The sequence below is a fragment of the Oncorhynchus mykiss genome, chromosome 12, assembly GCF_013265735.2.
Source record: "Oncorhynchus mykiss isolate Arlee chromosome 12, USDA_OmykA_1.1, whole genome shotgun sequence".
NCBI classification, from domain to species: Eukaryota; Metazoa; Chordata; class Actinopteri; order Salmoniformes; family Salmonidae; genus Oncorhynchus; species Oncorhynchus mykiss.
In genome coordinates this window covers 95,310,038-95,318,777 of record NC_048576.1, presented here as the reverse complement: position 1 = coordinate 95,318,777, position 8,740 = coordinate 95,310,038, and the positions used below count along the sequence as shown (strand labels likewise).

General features: G+C 41.8%; 1 long non-coding RNA gene across 1 annotated transcript; it reads right to left on the bottom strand.

Annotated features, from left to right (window-relative positions):
• Window positions 1–6,509: 6,509 nt before the first annotated feature.
• Window positions 6,510–8,596, bottom strand: LOC110538757. The gene is made up of 2 exons (XR_005035232.1): window positions 8,203–8,596; window positions 6,510–7,835 (listed from the first exon to the last, which is right to left on the bottom strand). It is a non-coding gene; the product is annotated as an uncharacterized LOC110538757 (long non-coding RNA).
• Window positions 8,597–8,740: the final 144 nt, after the last annotated feature.

The following is an 8,740-nucleotide window of genomic DNA, read 5'->3' as shown; positions in this document are numbered from 1 at the left end:
AATAAAATAAATAAAAATAGAAGCCAGTCTATTTAGCCTCTATCTTCATGTTGCATCCTCCATGTTTTTGAGTGTAGCCTGTATACAAATGGTGGTTGACTGTATTTGAGGGAAAAGATAAATCTACTTATTTATTTATTTTAAAAAAATGTTGAACCTTTATTTAACTAGGCAAGTCAGTTAAGAAAAAAATCTTATTTACAATGACGGCCCACCTGTCACGACATCCGGCTCCCCTGCCTGTTCGGGCGGCGCTCGGCGGTCTACTAGCTGGTCTACTAGCTGGTCTACTAGCTGGTCTACTAGCTGGTCTATTAGCTGGTCTACTAGCTGGTCATCTAGCTGGTCTACTAGCTGGTCTACTAGCTGGTCATCTAGCTGGTCTACTAGCTGGTCATCTAGCTGGTCTACTAGCTGGTCTACTAGCTGGTCTACTAGCTGGTCATCTAGCTGGTCTACTAGCTGGTCTACTAGCTGGTCTACTAGCTGGTCTACTAGCTGGTCTACTAGCTGGTCATCTAGCTGGTCTACTAGCTGGTCTACTAGCTGGTCTACTAGCTGGTCATCTAGCTGGTCTACTAGCTGGTCTACTAGCTGGTCTACTAGCTGGTCTACTAGCTGGTCATCTAGCTGGTCTACTAGCTGGTCTACTAGCTGATCTACTAGCTGGTCTACTAGCTGGTCATCTAGCTGGTCTACTAGCTGGTCTACTAGCTGGTCTACTAGCTGGTCTACTAGCTGGTCATCTAGCTGGTCTACTAGCTGGTCTACTAGCTGGTCATCTAGCTGGTCTACTAGCTGGTCTACTAGCTGGTCATCTAGCTGGTCTACTAGCTGGTCTACTAGCTGGTCATCTAGCTGGTCTACTAGCTGGTCTACTAGCTGGTCATCTAGCTGGTCTACTAGCTGGTCTACTAGCTGGTCTACTAGCTGGTCTACTAGCTGGTCTACTAGCTGCCACCAATCCCCTTTTCCTTTTCTTTTTGTTGTGTCTTGTTTCTTGTTTGAGTTTTGGTTCAGGACTATTTAAGCCTGTTAGGCCCGCCTGCTTTTGTGTGGGCTTGTTCTCTGTTAGTCTAGGTTGGTTGTGTGTTATGTTCACTGACTGTTTGGTGCCCAGTTTTGGGTTGGACATATTTGTTTTCGCCTGTTGTTTTTGGCCTTAATTTTGGATACCGTAATAAAGTTTGGTTTCCCCCTTTATCCTCTGCTCTCTGACCTTGACTCTGCACCCACCACTCCTGGCTGTGTGACACTAACAAAGGGAAAAAGGCCTCCTGCGGGGACAGGGGGATTAAAAATACAAATATAGGATAAAACACACATCACGACAAGAGAGACACCACAACACTACATAAAGAGAGACCTAAGATAACAACATAGCATGACAACACAGCATGGTAGAAACACAACATGACAACAACATGGCAGAAACACAACATGGTAGCAGCACAAAACATGGTACAAACATTATTGGGCACAGACAACAGCACAAAGGCAAGAAGGTAGAGACAACAATACATCACGCGAAGCAGCCACAACTGTCAGTAAGAGTGTCCATGACTGAGTCTTTGAGTTTAGAGATTAAACTGTCCAGTTTGAGAGTTTGTTGCAGCTCGTTCCAGTCGCTAGCTGCAGCGAACTGAAAAGAGGAGCGACCCAGGGATGTGTGTACTTTGGGGACCTTTCACACAATGTGACTGGCAGAACGGGTGTTGTATGTGGAGGATGAGGGCTGCAGTAGATATCTCAGATAGGGGGGAGTGAGGCCTAAGAGGGTTTTATAAGTAAGCATCAACCAGTGGGTCTTGCGACGGGTATACAGAGATGACCAGTTTACAGAGGAATATAGAGTGTAGTGATGTGTCCTATAAGGAGCATTGGTGGCAAATCTGATGGCTGAATGGTAAAGAACATCTAGCTGCTCAAGAGCACCCTTACCTGCTGATCTATAAATTACGTCTCTGTAATCTAGCATGGGTAGCATGGTCATCTGAATCAGGGTTAGTTTGGCAGATGGGGTGAAAGAGCAGCGATTACTATAGAGGAAACCAAGTCTAGATTCAACCTTAGCCTGCAGCTTTGATATGTGCTGAGAGAAGGACAGTGTACTGTCTAGCCATACTGCCAAGTGACTACCTCAAGCTCTAAACCCTCAGAGGTAGTAATCACACCTGTGGGGAGAGAGGCATTCTTCTTACCAAACCACATGACCTTTGTTTTGGTGGTGTTCAGAACAAGTTTAAGGGCAGAGAAAGCTTGTTGGACACTCCAGGGAGAGGCCAGCTGAGTATAAGACTGTATCATCTGCATATAAATTAATGAGAGAGCTCCCTACTGCCTGAGCTATGTTGCTGATGTAAATTGAGAAGAGCGTGGGGCCTAGGATCGAGCCTTGGGGTACTACCTTGGTGACAAGCAGTGGCTGAGACAGCAGATTTTCTGACTTAATACACTGCACTCTTTGAGAGAGGTAGTTAACAAACCAGGCCAAAGACCCCTCAGAGACACCAATACTCCTTATCCGGCCCACAAGAATGGAATGGTCTACTGTATCAAAAGCTTTGGCCAAGTCAATAAAAAATAGCAGCACAACATTGCTTAGAATTAAGGGCAATGGTGACATCATTTAGGACCTTTAAGTTTGCAGTGACACATCCATAACCTGAGGTGAAACCAGATTGCATACCGGAGAGAATACATCAAGAAACATCAAGAAAGCCAGTCAGTTGATTGATAAAAAGGGCAAAATAGAAAGTGGCCTATAAGAGTTAGGATCAGCTTGATCCACTCACTCGCTCTCTCATTCTGTTTCTGTCAGTCCTTTATGTTAACCCTATTATTAAAATATTTTCATGTGGCAAATCCCAGAGAAATGAAACCATGTTCTTTTCCAAAGAGGAGGTGGAGTGTTCGGGGTTGCCACATGGAGAATTATAATGCAATTGCCTTGGCAACCTTATGGTTTTTACATGTGCCTGCCATTGAAATACTCGGTCTGAAGTTTTCGTCCGGGGACACTTTGCACTGTGGGAGGTATCAGCATTTTGCAGATCTACAAATCCAGAGTGCAAGCCATAGCAAAGGAAAGAGGTCCAGTCCACCAACATTAGTCATCACTCGTAAATCGTGGAGTTGAGTTTAATCGGCGAGTGCAAAGTAGGGCTGTTGGTGGGCTTACAGCATCATTTTTATTTCACTGCACATTGACACTTTCACATTACAAGTACATCTAGTTAAAGAGTTTTGGGGAGATTGTATCTGAGATGATAAAAGAGGAGAATCCGAGAGCTGTTCGCTGGTAACATGATGGTAAGACTAAGTCACCAGTGATAGACATTACTATTGACCAAAAAGCAAATTACTTATTTTGTCTCACTTCTATATTTTCCATTTATACTATGTCTAGGGGTCATGAATGATGTGCTTTCATCAAGAGTTGGGAAGGTGGTAAACTAGCAGTGAGGAGTTGCTGCCACCGTGTGGACAAACATAGAACATCGGCTAAGTCAAGACAGAAGGATACATTACCCAACAATTCTCCTATAAAGGATGTACTACCCAACAATTCTCCTATAAAGGATGTAATACCCAACAATTCTCCTATAAAGGATGTACTACCCAACAATTCTCACAAATGATTAGCTCTTGGTGAGCTATAGGACAACCGCCATTATGAATATTCAAACCATATTCTGTTATGCCTATTTAATACAGTATTATTGTTCCATTAGGGAAAGATCCACATTTACATAATGGTCACCTGGAGGAAAATGGAGGAGGGTCATGCTTTTCCAATTTCAGTCAAGGGGAGGGTTAAGTTTTTTCAAATCTAGTCCAGGGGAGGGTCATGTAATTTTTCATTGATGAAATGTCAATATTTCTCAGTGTTTTAGAATGAGTTGTTTATCAGGCGATATATCGCTGTGTGCCTGACACCGCCCCTCATCTCTGATTCCCTACTGGGTGTGCAATATCAATTGCGCCTATAGGCTGTTTAGTGTGGTCTCAATCAAATGATCCATAGCCTATAGGCTATTTAGTATGGTCTCAATCAAATGATCCATAGCCTATAGACTACGAAGTGCATGCTTGGAGAAGCACAGAGCAAAGTTATATTCCTATGATAGCTGCTGGGATGATGTAAATAAAACTAGGCAGCATTACACACTGCAATGGACATTCCAACCCTGAGCCCTGGTCTGCTCTTGCTGATCAAACACTTTTTTGTGTGCTGCCTAACCAATGGCTGTGCTGTTCAGGAGGAGCATCAAAGGCTTCTTCCGAAAATAAGTTTTGATTAGGCCTATGTAATAGTATGGCTTCCGTTCCCTCGCCCCCGGGCTTGAACCAGGGACCCTCTGCACACATCAACAACAGTCACCCACGAAGCATCGCTACCCATCGCCCCACAAAAGTCGCAGCCCTTGCAGAGCAAGGGGAACCACTACTTCAAGGTCTCAGAGCGAGTGACGTCACTGATTGAAACGCTATTAGCGCGCACCACCGCTAACTAGCTAGCCATTTCACATCGGTTACACATAGTCCAAAAAACTCACTATCTTGAGTGTGGACTAGCTTATAGTTTATTTTCTGTTCAGTTCGAGAAGGAGAGCGTGACGATGAGAAGGAGGACCGGAGGTCAACTTTGATAGCTTGCTACTACTATAATTGATTTTATTTAAAACAATATGTTTCTTTCCCATGGTGTAGGCCTATTTATCAGCGTTATTGACCTCACAATAAGACAGCTTTGAGTAACTTACATTGTGGTGCTAAAACTTGAAGCTGCAGCTGCGGCACAAGCAATCTAAAATGGACAGCACATGGTGCTGAAAGTAGGCAAATTTGATTAGGCATAATTAATTTCAACATCTTCATTTTAATTGGACTTCATTTTACTAACAACAATGGGGCTTTGTGTTGGAGCCTATTTCTACCTATTTAAGAAATAAGAGGTAAGCTTCCTGTTTGACAGACAAAATTAGGCTATAGGCTGCTATCCATAAGCTATTAAGTTAAACCCGAAACTCGAAATGAAGGGGTATGAGAGGGTTTACCATAGGCCTATTTTTATGAAAGAAAATGGCAAAAAGCACAGACCTACCTCTTGTTTGCTTAAGATTTGGAAGACAATAAAATGGATGCGATTATATAAAGTGATCTATAACAGCGATTTGGTCCGCAATGCTTTATGCTAGAAACAAGCTGTAAAATACCAAGGAAAGACTCCCATGCATATAGGGATATTATTGTTTCATTTCTTTGACATTCAGATGCTGAGCTACAACCTTATATAGCTGAGGAGACACATTTTTTTACTTTAATTCTGTCACTATCAATTGATTAAGCTATTCACTTTCTGTACAATAAAATATGTTTAAACCCAGACAGATTTTAGGGAAACCCTAGCCAGCAGCTTACATTTTTCTGCGTCGGTAGCAGGTCTACTCTGTATGTGGTGGAAAGTTTTGAAAGTACTATGCTCAGATTCCTAATGACGTCTCAGATTTTATTATTTGCAAATAGGGACAGTTTAGTCGCAAACAGGACAATGATTTGGGCTTTGGAGAAATATGTTAAGATTAACACATAGGCCTATCTCTCTATCCATTCTTAGCCTGTGATTCGGGAATTTGCGCAGTATTAAAACAATTATGCTAATATGTAAAAAAAATAATAAAAGGCCATTTTTTATTGGTCCTGCAAATACGATGAAAGATTCATGCAATGCTTTTACAATAAAGGAGATCTTTCCACCCCTACTCTTGCTATCAACATTCCTGAGTTGCCATATAATGTTTACAGGATGAAGAACAGTTTCTAAAACTGCATATCTAAGGTTCTGGTCTGTCCAAGAAGTGAGGGTAAACGGTAGGCATGTTCTCTGCTATTCACTTTATTTAAATGATCATTTTAGGTATAGAGGGTCACTTGTTTTTTCAAGCATTCAGGGAGGGTTTAGGTCAAATATGTTTTGCTGAAGGAATTGCGAACCATTTTCATTTCAGAGGTCTGATTTTCTCCATGTAACCCTTATATAATGTTCACTCCCTTACAATATGTTTCTAAGACAACCTTTAACAGATCAATGGACCAATGGATCATCTTGATTGCAGACAATGTCCTGCTTCATCCATAAGGGGATATGTTGAATTGACTGTAATTAAATTGTCTGAAATCCACTTTAAATTAAATTAATTGATCACATTGTAAATTATCTGTGGGCTATGAAATCCATCTTGGGAGGATGAATGAATGACCTCAATAGTCACACTGTTCTTTGAAATGGTATCTCTGCTATGCCTTCTGGACACTCTCTAATAATAGATTGGATAAGATATACAGGTTAAATAACAGATTTAACACAAAAATCCTTACTATAGATCTTACCCACTTAAGTAAACATTACCATGAGGGTGTAGAAGGGTAGAGGTTTGTGTATGAATCCAAGATTATGAATCTTATAACCTTAAAGTTATTTCATAGAATGTAAATGACAGAAATAGTTGATTGTTTAATAATTTATTGTTCCCAAGGAGGTACAACCATATTAAATTCCTTACCCGTTTAATACAGTGACTCGAGAATTGACAAAACCCACAAACACTTTACTGAGAAATAAGGATGAGTGCATACCTAAGACAAAATCATAAACCATTTATTTCAAATCTAAAATGCCACCTCGTTAGCTCCATTGACCGATAGAGAGAAGTGGGTGACAAGTGTGTGTTTGTGTGTCATGCAGTCATTCCTTTCCTGGATCCTTCCTGTTTGTCTGACACCTACACTGCAACATTCCATTCCAAATCAGTGAGAAGAAGTGACACTAAGGATAGATGCACATTACACAACAAGCACCTTGCCCTTTCTATAACTGAAAGGTGACCGTACCCATACTGAAAGGTGACCGTACCGAGACTGAAAGGTGACCGTACCCATACTGAAAGGTTGTAACAGTAGCCCTGCTGAGCTACACTGAAAGGTTGTAACAGTAGCCCTGCTGAGCTACACTTAAAGGTTGTAACAGTAGCCCTGCTGAGCTACACTGAAAGGTTGTAACAGTAGCCCTGCTGAGCTACACTGAAATGTATCCTCTTCCACTTTCCAACTCACTGCACCATCTTTCCATTGGCAAACAAACTTTTCCAAAACCGCTCAAAAAAAATGCCCAAACCACTGAGAATAGAAAACATGCACTGGTTTATGTCATGCGGTGGAGATGCAAGCTAGTGGATACTTGTGTTTCATTATGAGGGGAACTATATGACAAGTTTCCAGTTTTCCTTCGGAGACGACTACAGATGAGCACGGATGAACACGTCAAACAGAACTCTAAGAGGAAGAAGAAATAAGGTTCCAAAAACATTCATTCCATTGTTGTCATTGTAATTTTTGTTTCTCAGTCCTCCTTGTGGTCTGCAACAAAAAGGCAGTGTCGAATTCCACTGGTCATCCTTTCCTATGTCTCCTCTGACCAGATGGGCAGCTCAAGAATCTCTGGTGGCGAGTGGCTGTGAGGGATATATCCCAGTACAACCTCACAGATCTCTGCACTCCCCGGCGGCCATTGTTAATGACATCATCATGGTGTCCTTCCCAAGCAAAGGCACTGGGTTCCTATGACAAGGGGTGGCTGAGACAACGGCCGTGTAACATTGCGCATTGTCACACTGGCCCCTGATACTAGTGCCCTCTTCCACATTGTTGATTGTGTGAGGTCTGCAGGGTCTCTTTGGGAAGTTCTGACTGAAGATGCCCACTAATGAGCAGTCAGGGGTGTTGGGTCCTCAATTGTGGCAGTTGTAACACACTCAGTGAATCTCAATATGGACCTGCAAATAGGAAAATACAAAGACAGTTAGCTAAAAATTGGAAATCTGACATATTGTAAATGTATGAAAACAAGAAATGACACTCAACAAAGCATGACGTGTCAAAGTGGGCAGTGGCTGTCTAAATCTGCCTCCTTTATGGTCGTGATACTGTACTTCAAACTTGATTTGCATTGCCAAACCTTATGCTGTGGCTTCTTAGATTAGCTAGCAAACTAGCAAATTACCTTAATTTTTTATTTAGCTGTCGCGTTAACGAACGTTAGCTAGCATCTAAAATAGCTCAGTCAATCTGTGAAGATAAAATGTTCGCTTTAGCTAACTGTATGCACCGTTTAGGTGCAAGGTTAGCCAGGAATATGTTTACCTGTAATCGCACATTGAACATCATCGAAGCGATGAGGTAGAGGTATGGGAATCTGATTCGCAGTCGCCACGCGAGATCAAAAAATATCAACAAAGTCCTCGTCAATCCTTTAGAAAACACCCCATAAGTCCGACCAGCGGACCCCGAAAAACGGAACACTAAATAAGACAGACCCGCCATAAAACAATATCTACAACGGAGATTATCCACCGGAATCTTATTTACAAGTTAAGAAGATACAACAGTGCACACTGCCATCGTTGTCTGGAGTTTTAAACATTCATATTTTCGTCTTTTGACGAGGTACCCCACCCCAACCGAAAAATCCACCATTATTTTCCAGTTTTGGTCAAACGGAACATTAGTGTGACTCACGGAAGTTGCAATGCAATGATATCCGGCTACGTCATCATGGTGTAACTGTCTATGGTGTCCGTAAATACTCTTGTTATTTTTTTGGAGAATATAATCATTTGGATAAACTCGTCTCTCGTATACTCTTCTGGTTACTATGTATACCAGATACCTTTGCATACCA